Raw genomic sequence first — 10,535 nt, forward strand, 5'->3', positions numbered from 1 at the left:
TTGAGTCCACAACATATAAATGTTTTCACACTGTATACAAAAACTCAACAAAATCTCTTTTCTCTTTTTGCAAGTGCTGTTTTTCAGAGCAGGAAAGAAAGTGCTAACAGGGATCCAGGGGGAGACTCCAGATGTAGGACATGCCTGCCCTCCATTTCTGGGTTTCTGCACTCAGATTTGAGTCAGTCTTCATCTCAGATAAAGCCAGAGAGTGCAAGGATACATTTACACACATACTCTTCCAAAGGGAGGAAGACTCCTATCAACCAGATAAGGAAAGGCAACTGGACAACCTTGGGATGGCTGGGGAGATGAGGCCTCAAGGAAGCCCATGCCTTTCACGGAAGCTGTCTCTAGGCCAACCAGGACATCTGTCTGATGTGTACCCATGTATTTTAACCGTATGTGAACAGGAGTCTTGTTCTCTCTACCCTTTGCTAGAGGCATTCATTCTGTTGATTTCACAGTTTAAACCTGCCACTGCTTCAATTGCCGGGATTTCAATTATTTACCAAGTGTATGCAAAGCAAGAATGCATGAGTCACTTGAAGCAAGATGCACCAGAACAGGCAAGTCAGTACCTGTCAAAGCATGCTGCACAGAGGGCAGGCAAAAGGCAATGCCTGGACCAAGGCATAATGCCTGAGTAAAGATTATGATCTTTTTACTGTGGAATATTACTAACATATTAAAGAAGACAGGAACCTAATACAATAAACATCCATGTCCCATTACTCTGATTTCACCTCTGGATGGGCAATTAAGTTTAGATAGCCCAATATTAATTTGTGTAAACTTTTAAATAGATCAGTCTTGCTAGAAGTTGATTTGTTTTATTAGTATCTTCAAGAAACCAAATTTTGGGAGTTCCTGTCGTGGCTCAGTGGTTAACGAATCCGACTAGCAACCATGAGGTTGCAGGTTCGATCCCTGGCCTTGCTCAGTGGGTTGAGGATCCGGTGTTGCCGTGAGCTGTGGTGTAGGTCGCAGATGCGGCTCGGATCCCACGTTGCTGTGGCTCTGGTGTAGGCTGGAGGCTACAGCTCTGATTAGACCCCTAGCCTGGGAACCTCCATATGCCACGGGAGTGACCCTAGAAAAAGGCAAAAAGACCAAAAAAAAAAGAAAAAAGAAACCCAATTTTGGTTTTGTTCTCTCTACCACTCCATTTCTTCGAATTTCACTGAATTTATCCTTTTGTGATCATTGTTTCCTACTTTCTTCTTTGAGTTTGCCACATTATTCTTGTACTAATTTACTATGTTTACTAGATAAATTTTTAATCTTTTAACATACTCATTTTAAGGCTACAATTTTTCTTCTAAGTTCTGCTTTAGCTACATGACACAAGATTTGTTGTCATTTATAAATATTCTGTAGCTTCCATTATGATTTCATCTTTGCTTCACAAATTACTTTAAAACATTTCATTTTTTTATATTTCTAATTTGATTAGATTGTCATCTAATTGTAGTATTTGATATTTAAATTAACTTGGAGGTACTTGCCTGACTTTGTGTTTTTATATGTGGCCAATTTTTATAAATGTTTTATAGGTCTTAAGAAATAGTGAGGTTTCTAGTTTAGAGGTACAAAGTTCAGGTATGAGTAGTATATCAAGATTTTTTTTCTTGTATCATTCAAATCTACAATATTCTTAGTTCCAAACTACATATGAACCAATCTACTACTACTGTTAATTTGTCAGCTTCTCCTTATAATTCTGCCAGTGTTTGCTTTCTATATTAGGAGGCTATATTGTTGGGTGTATTAATTCATTGTTTTACATATACTTCTTGGAAATTACGTCTTTTGGCATTACGTCATGGCCTTCCCAATCTCTTTGTGTGTGTGTTAAATTTAATGTCATCTAGTAGTAATACTGCCGTACCACTTTTATTTTGGATGTCTACCTGATATATCTGGTGTTCCATTTCTTTACTTTGAATTTCATTGTGTCATTAGGTCCTAGGTCTGACTCTTACTAATAATAGCATATAGTTAGGTTTTCTAAAATCAAATTTGAAAATCTCTGCTTTTTAAAAAGTGAGTTTAATCCACTTGTAACTGAGATGTTTGGACCTATCTCCACTCTTATTTTCCATGTTCTGGTAGTCATTCTCTTTCCTTCTCCCTTTCCCCTCTACTACCTCCTAGTTGATTAAATTTTCTTTTTTTTTTTTGTCTTTTTGCTATTTCTTGGGCCACTCCTGCGGCATATGGAGGTTCCCAGGCTAGGGGTCGAATTGGAGCTGTAGCTGCCAGCCTACGCCAGAGCCACAGCAACGCTGGATCCGAGCCGCGTCTGCAACCTCCACCACAGCTCACAGCAACGCCGGATCGTTAACCCACTGAGCAAGCGCAGGGACCGAACCCGCAACCTAGTCAGATTCGTTGACCGCTGCGCCACGACGGGAACTCCTAAATTTTCTTTATTACTCCTTTCTCTCTTTATTTACTGGAATGTAATACATTTTATACTTACTTTTTAGTAGTCCTCTGAAAAAAATTTAAATGGAACAATATCTAATCATATCTGCATTGTAATTCTGAGTACAAAAAGTTTAGAATGCACTCACTCCAGTCAGAAAGCTTCCTATCCTTAACAATCTCCATATTACTGTGCCTATTATTTTTGTCCAACTGTCTTGTTTGTAAACACAATTTCCTAGTTAGTCTTTGTGATTGTTAATTTTATGTGTCAATCTGATAGGGCCACAGGGTGACACATTTGGTCAAACATCATTCTAGCTGTTGGTAAGGGTGTTTCTGGATGACAGTCACTTTTTTTTTTTTAGGGCCACACCCACAGCATATGGAAGTTTCCAGGTTAGGGGTCAAATTGGAGCTATAGCTGCCTGCCTACACCACAGCTCACGGCAACACCAGATCCAAGCCACATCTGCAACTTACACCATAGCTCATAGCAAAGCCAGATCCTTAACCCATTGAGCAAGGCCAGGGGATGGCACCCACACCCTCATGGATCCTAGTGGGAATCTTTAACCACTGAGCCACAAAGGGAACTCCTGACAGTCACATTTGAATTGCTGGGGTGAGTAAAGGAGGTCACCCTCCCTAATAAGGGTAGGGCTCATGTGATCAGTTGAAGGACTGACTAGAACAAAAAGACTGGAACAGAATTCTTTCTGTCTGACTGCTTTTGATTTGGGACACTGGTATTTTCTTTCCTTTGGACTAGAACTAAAATACTGGTTCCTCCTGTGTCTCAAGCCTGAAAAGCCTTTGGACTGGAATGGCACCACTGCATTGGCTTTCCTATGTTTCCAGCTTGCAGACTATGGATCTTGGGTCTTATTTGCTTCTATTATTATGTGAACTCATTTCTTATTCTCTCTCTCTTTCTCTCTCACCACGGACATATACCTACACATACACACATCCTATTTATTCTGCTTCTCTGGAGAACCTTCACTTACATAGTCTCTTTCCATTTTACAAAACATTTTAAAAATAGTCAATGCTTATTTACATTTATCAACATGTTTGTCAATTTCCCTTCTCAGCACTGCTTCCATATTCCACTTGTGGATTCAAGATCTGAAAACTGGATATTGCTACTAAAGCATCTCATTTATTAGTTCCTTCAGCTGGAATCAATGAGTAGTAAAATCTTTTAGTTCTGCCTCATATGAAAACATTTTTACTTAGTTCTCACTCTTGAATGATAATATAGCTGGGTATAGAATTACAGACTAAGATTCAGTCCTTTACAGATAAAATTCCAGTCTCTTGACATTTATTATTTATAAGAATGCTACTGTCAGTCTAAGGGTAATCCCTATATAGGTAATTTGTCTTTTATTTCTGGGTGATTTTAGATTTTTCTTTGGTATTCAATGGCTTCATCATGGTACACCTGGATATGGCTTTTTTATTTAGTCTGCTTGGAATTAGCTATGTTTCATGAGCCTAAGGATAAATGCCTTTAACCAGTTCAAAAAAAATTGAGCCATTATAGCTTTGGCCTCCATTCTCTCTTTCTAGAATTCTTATATTAGACACCTTTTAGAAGGTCTTATTTTATCCCCTATGTCTCCCACTCCTGTAAAGTGTTTATATTTCCCCTCTCTTCATCTCATGTCTTATACTAAAGTTACTTTCTTTAGATCCATCTTAGAATTTGCTAAATTTTTTTTTGTCTTTTTTTTTAAGGGCCACACCTGCAGCATATGGAAATTCCCAGGCAGGGGTCGAATCCAAGCTACAGCAACACCAGATGTGATCTCTCTGTGACCTACACCACAGCTCATGGCAACGCCAGATCCTTAACCCACTGAGTGAGGCCAGGGATCAAACCCACGTCCTCATGTATGTTACTTGGGTTCATTACTGCTGAGCCATAACAGGAACTCCAAATTCACTAATTTTTGTTTTAATATAATTCTTCTAATTTTGATTTTTTTGTCTAATCCAACACTCCACTCATCTAATGAGCTTTTAACTTCAATGACAATTATTTAATTTCTAAATTTTATTTTTGTTTTGTTTTGTCTAGTGCTGGGCCAGGGATCAAACCCACACCTCTGCAGTGACCTGAGCCACTGTAGTCAGATTCTTATCCCACTATGTCATAGCAGGAACCTTTTTTTTTTAAATGTGTTTTTCATACTATTTTCCATTCTTTCATTTATCCAGCTTTAGTCTTTTTACTTAATCAGCTTATATGTTAATATTATAAACATCGTCTTACAGATTAAATTTGCTGTCTTCATTTTCTCATATCTTGTCCATATTATACTATCTATCCATCCATCCATCTACTTACCTATCTTCCTATGATAGTGGTTTCCTCACTTGCTCTGTAAATTTTTACTGTGAGCTTATTTTCAGCAAGAATTGTTTGACCTGCACTGCGGAAATAACCATGACAAAGTAGTTTCATGTTTACTTTTGCAGAGATGAGTTTTATTGTTAATTTCTTAGCTTGGACTCCCTGTAGTAAATAAAGAGTGCAAATCTGGACCTAAACCCATAAATGGTGCTGACCTATACCTAATTTCTCTCTCCTCTCCTGATACTCTACAACCTAAGGCCATATACAGTGAGCAAGCTTCTTGCCATTTTCTCCAAGCAAGTGTAGTTTCCTAGTCCCTTTTTTTCATGATTTGTGCTATATGTGGAAGCTCAATTCCAGCTCCCGGCTGCACATCTTTCCCTATGGGGAATTAAAAATCCCAGCCTAGGCCTCTTATGTCTATATCTAAAGCTAAGAATATGGGCCTACACAGCATAAGTCCCTGTTCACCACTCTGAATACACATTCTCTCTCCATTTCTTGCACTTAGAGATTGGATTCCTTTTGTTTGAACTTGGTTATGTATTTTAAAAGACTTTTTTGTTGTTTATTTGATTTATCATTTCTATGTCTTTGTCATGGAATTACAGCCCATCAACAACTCATTCTGCTATGTTGCTGAAATATTTGTTGACCATTTAGTAAGAAGTTCAAGGGAAAGCTTGTTTCTTTGTTAATTTTTTTGAGTAAAAGTTATATAATTTAAAGTTATATATTTCCAAATAAGAGTGAGAAGGGCAGGTGGCAAATATGAAGGTAGAATGGAGAGTGGAGCCACCTAAATAATCCCCTAAAGGGAGTTCCCGTCGTGGCGCAGTGGTTAATGAATCCGACTAGGAACCATGAGGTTGCGGGTCCGGTCCCTGCCCTTGCTCAGTGGGTTAACGATCCGGCGTTGCTGTGAGCTGTGGTGGAGGTTGCAGACGCGGCTTGGATCCAGCGTTGCTGTGGCTCTGGCGTAGGCCAGCGGCTACAGATCCGATTCGACCCCTAGCCTGGGAACCTCCATATGCCGCGTGAGCAGCCCAAAGAAATAGCAAAAAGACAAAAAAAAAAAAAAATCCCCTGAAGTCCTCCATGCTGCCTGGTGTCTGGTTGGGACAGGGAATGGGAGAATGATCATTGGCAGCTGGAAAATAAACTGTTACCCTGACTCCTCCAAAGGCGACTGCTATGTCACAGGTCAAAGTGCTGTGCTAGTCAGCAAGACAACTTATTTCTGTGGGTTTGAGAATCAGTTCTATTGGATTCTCAAATATAAACCCCTATTTTTTCTTTTTGATGCTTTAAACACCGATCTCTTAACATGCTCATTATCTGGCAGTTTGGTCTGGACTCAATGTTGTGAGCCACATGGGAAGTCCTGGTCTGGACTCAATGAAGATAGTTTCTCTTTATGTGGCGTTAACTGGAGTGGATTATCTGGCTACTGGAGGCTTCACTTTTATGACATCACACTTACATGTCTGGCAAATCTGTGCTTGCGGTGATGTTACCCATAACTGTGGAAGAGGATTCTTGGTGTTTCTCTCTTTGGGAGTTTCTAGGGTCTGCTTGGCCTTCCCCTAGAATTGATGGGTAGGTACCAAGAGCCCAAAGGAACTTGGCAGAAGCTTATGGTTTCTTATGACCTAGTCTCAGGTATCATACAAGACCATAATTTTTACTTACATCTTCCTCAAAAGAGGAAAACCATGCCTTCTAAAAGAAAGGTAGACTTGCAAAGCTGTGGAGTATAACACCTTTAAATGAAGAGGGAGCTTGGAACAGTAGTTACGTGCAGAGTCTAGAGATAGACTTGGTTAGAAGCCTGGCTCTTCTACCTACTAGCTGTGTCATCTCGACAAGCTAATTAACATCTGTGTCCTTCAGTTCCCTTATCACTAAAAGAGCATAACATTGGTGATTACTTTGCTGGGTTGTTGTGAAGATGTAATGAAATAATATGTAAAAAGCACTACCATGCTGTTTGAGACTTGGACTGCTAGAGTTGTTAACCTATTGCCTTGGCCGGTGTTAGGTTACGGTGTGTCCTGCTTTCTGCCTTCCAATATCACATCATCAAAATCATTCAGTACTTTCTCTGGTCCAGAGGTAAAATAAGAAAACCTTCATGAGGTGTATATGAAGCCAGCAGGCGGGGGGGGGGGGGGGGGGGGGGGGGGGCTGATCTTACCAAGCACATACTGCTACAGTCTTGAAGAGATGGTAGAAGTGAATCTATTCAACAGGTAAAATGTGGCAATGCCAGGTTCTCCCTTTTTACACCCCTCCCCTGCCAGGCCCCCTTGTGGGATTTAGTGCATTTAGTGCACAATCTAGAATCAAACCTGTTCTCTGGAAAGAACCTCGTAGAAATACTTTACACATCTGGGTGTGAAGCTTTATGTGTTGTCACTCTGAGGGGGGGTTTGTATTTTAAGTCTTGCCTATAGTATAGAAGAGAGGGACATTTTCCCCCCAGCTAAGGGCATTGCAAGCATCAGCAATCAAGCAAGTGGAGGCTTTACCCAACTCACTAACGCCCCACCCATTTTTACAACTCTTCCTTTCCTGAGTGTAAGCTCAGCTAAGCAGCCAGCTCCTGCAGAAAGGAACTGGGGGCAAACAAGCAGGTGAATTGTCTAGATTCTTAAGGTCCTGGGAAGTCCTGCCTGCTACAAAGAGGGCCATACACAGCTAGGACCTCTAATTCAATGTCATAAATGGATTTAAGCATGATAGGTAAGCCAGCATGGGGCTGATTACACACCGGATGACAGCAGTCTGGAGAGAAAACAAGATGAACTGAAGGACAGATGATTCAAGGACGAAGAGGAGGCAGGTCATTTAGAAAGAAAATTCATGCGTAGGCAGCATGGTGGTGTTCGAACTTGGTTCTCCCTCCACTTGGAAAAAAGAGAGAGAGAGAGACAGATCCAGGCAGTTGAATAGCTGGATGGGGAAGACAGTTGCTCCCAAAAGATAGCTACAGTTCTGCCTTTTCACATGGCCACTCCAGAGGATGAGCTCCAGAACAGTGAAGCCTAAAAGGGCAGAGAGAATGTAATCTTTTCGTTAAAGGCTGGTTTAAGGCCTTTTCATATCAAGGTCATGAAGGTTCCCAGTTACATCTCTATGGAGGAGGACTGCCAGTATCTTCTGGACAATTTCAATACGGTCAGTGGCCTAGAGAAGCCTACTTTCTCTTGGAGCTGGAATTACTCCAGAGAATTCCAGGCAGCCCGCTAGCTCTCCCACTGCCCAGGCATGATCTCTAAAGCAATCTGATCCCACATGATAATCTGCATAAGAAAATATCTTTTTAAACACTGGGGAATCCTATAGGGACAAACTCCAATGTCACTAGCACATAACCATGTAAGAAATGAGAGTCATCAAATAAAAAAGTGTTATATAAGGACAAGAGGAAAATGTCCTCAAAGCTTGAATAGTCACACAGATCAGATTCCTGTCTCAGGCCACTCACAGCGCTACAGCCACGACACATCATCAACTATTATTTGACAAATAAACATTCAATAGAAATTTATTAAGCACGTGGTTAATGCCAGGGACATACTTAATTCCACTCCCAACTCCATCCCCCACATCTGGAATGTTCTTTGGAATCTTTCCTTTGGCCAAAACTTCAAAGCCCAATTCAATTCTCACTTCCTCTGATAAAGTGTTCCCTTAATTCTTACAAACCACTTGTCCTCCTCTCCCTCACATTGTGAGATGAACTCATTGTCCACCCATCATTCGGCACTTGATTAAATACTACTTTACCACCTATTGACAGAAGATTGCTCAGGATGCTAAGACTTGAAACCATGACATCTTAAAAAAGGATCTGATACAAAAGCAACGTTTAGCATGGGAGAGAAAAAAGATGTCATACTTCCTCAGTGTTATCTTTATATGTCTGAGGGCTTTTACGTGGAGGATTAAGCTCATCCTGTGATCACTCCAAGAAGATAGGAAATAATTCTTAGAAATTTATTACTGGTTCTGAAGCTATAAGGTTTCAGATTGCAAATTCAGGCTTGTGTGGCCCTAGATTTAGTCTACTTCAATCTTTCTTAAACTTTTTTTAGTTTGTTTCATTATGGCTACCTCAGGACACTTTTAGACATTCTGTTCTTACTGCCCCCCTTCCCAAATTTTAATGCCACAGGTATACTGTACATCTGGTTATACAATATCACTGTATTTGAGGATGCATGGTTCATATGGAGAACTAAGGAAATTGTTTGCATCAGGATACCTGGCAAGCTGCCTAAAAGCCAAAATATTTCTCTGCTATCAACTCAAAGTTGCTCTGCACAGACAACTGCTCAATAAATTGCTGACCGCATTATTAATGAGCTACTCAAAATCCAAGCCCTACCTATATTCCCTACTGTTACAACTTTTAGGTAGTCAAATGTCTTTGACTTAATTTGAACTTTTCTTATTACAGGTGAGTAGGCTTTTAAAAAAAAATTTTAGAAAATGTAGACAACGAAGCTACAGAACACAGCAGGTCCCTTCAGATAAATGTTGGCTGACAACATCTAGTTTCATGCCTCCCAAAGAGAAGAGTGTTTAACATTGGCATAGGACGAGAAGTGGCTTTACTAGAACACAAAATAAATGTTTTAAGAGTTGTATATTATTTTTACAGGTTCTTTCTACTTATGGCCAAAAAGCCTAGTTTACCATATAAGGTGGACTCAAAAATTTCCTTTTGAAAACATGAATAAATGACATTTTTAAAATATCAAGTAAATATAGCATACGTATTATTAGTGCATGTGGTACCATGTGGACATGGCAAAATTGTAAATGGACCCAAATTTCTACAATTTTGAGATTACTCAGCCTACTCTACAACAACTGTCCACTTCTGAAAAGGAATAACATCTGACATTTACTGAGTGCTTTTCATGTACCAGACACCACTCCAAACACTTCACATGTATTAATTCATGGAAGTCTCAGTTCAGTATGTAGTTACAAGGTAGCCATCCTTGTCTCAGATATGAAGAAATTGAGGCATGGGAATTTCAACAATTTGTCCAAAGTCCCACTCCTTGTTAGTGGTGGAGCCATGATACTACCTTATTAATCAGGTGGATTCATAATTACCTGGATATTCTCCAGCACTTATTTTATCTCCATAGCACTCAAAGGTGATCTGAAATATTCCAGATCAGTGGATATTTATAAGAAATGACCTCAAGTTTTCCTCTATCCTAGATGTCCCTCCAATTCAAATACTGGTAATTACAGTTTTGAGACACATTGTACGCCAGGTAGAGCAAATACAGGGTCACATAAAAGCTAAGCCCTCTTGTCTAAGCTTACGGGGTGGGAGGGGGGGCTTGTTGGATGGCATTGAGAGTTGAGTTGCAGTAAAGAGAGGACTCCAGCTTAAGGTCAGGGTATTAAGTTCATGGCAGCAGAGAACTACCAATATCTGCTGGGGTAGCTAGAAAATCTGGAGCAATCCTGGAGCTCCCATTGTGGCTCAGTGGTTAACGAACCTGACTGGTAACCATGAGGTTGCAGGTTCGATCCTGAGCCTCTCTCAGTGGGTTAAGGATTCGGTGTTGCCATGAGCTGTGGTGTAGTTCGCAGACGCACCTCAGATCCCACGTTGCTATGGCTCTGGCGTAGGCTGGCGGCTACAGCTCCAATTCAGCCCGTAGCCTGGGAACCTCCATATGCTGTGGGTGTGGCCCTAGAAAAG

General features: G+C 40.4%; 1 protein-coding gene across 5 annotated transcripts in view; it reads right to left on the reverse strand.

The window, feature by feature from the left end:
- CDIN1 (CDAN1 interacting nuclease 1) overlaps positions 1-10,535 on the reverse strand; it is a 230,677-nt gene that overhangs the window by 129,786 nt on the left and 90,356 nt on the right. The gene's annotated exons all lie outside the window — the stretch shown is intronic.

Source organism: Phacochoerus africanus, chromosome 2 (assembly GCF_016906955.1).
Source record: "Phacochoerus africanus isolate WHEZ1 chromosome 2, ROS_Pafr_v1, whole genome shotgun sequence".
In the NCBI taxonomy this organism is placed as follows: Eukaryota; Metazoa; Chordata; class Mammalia; order Artiodactyla; family Suidae; genus Phacochoerus; species Phacochoerus africanus.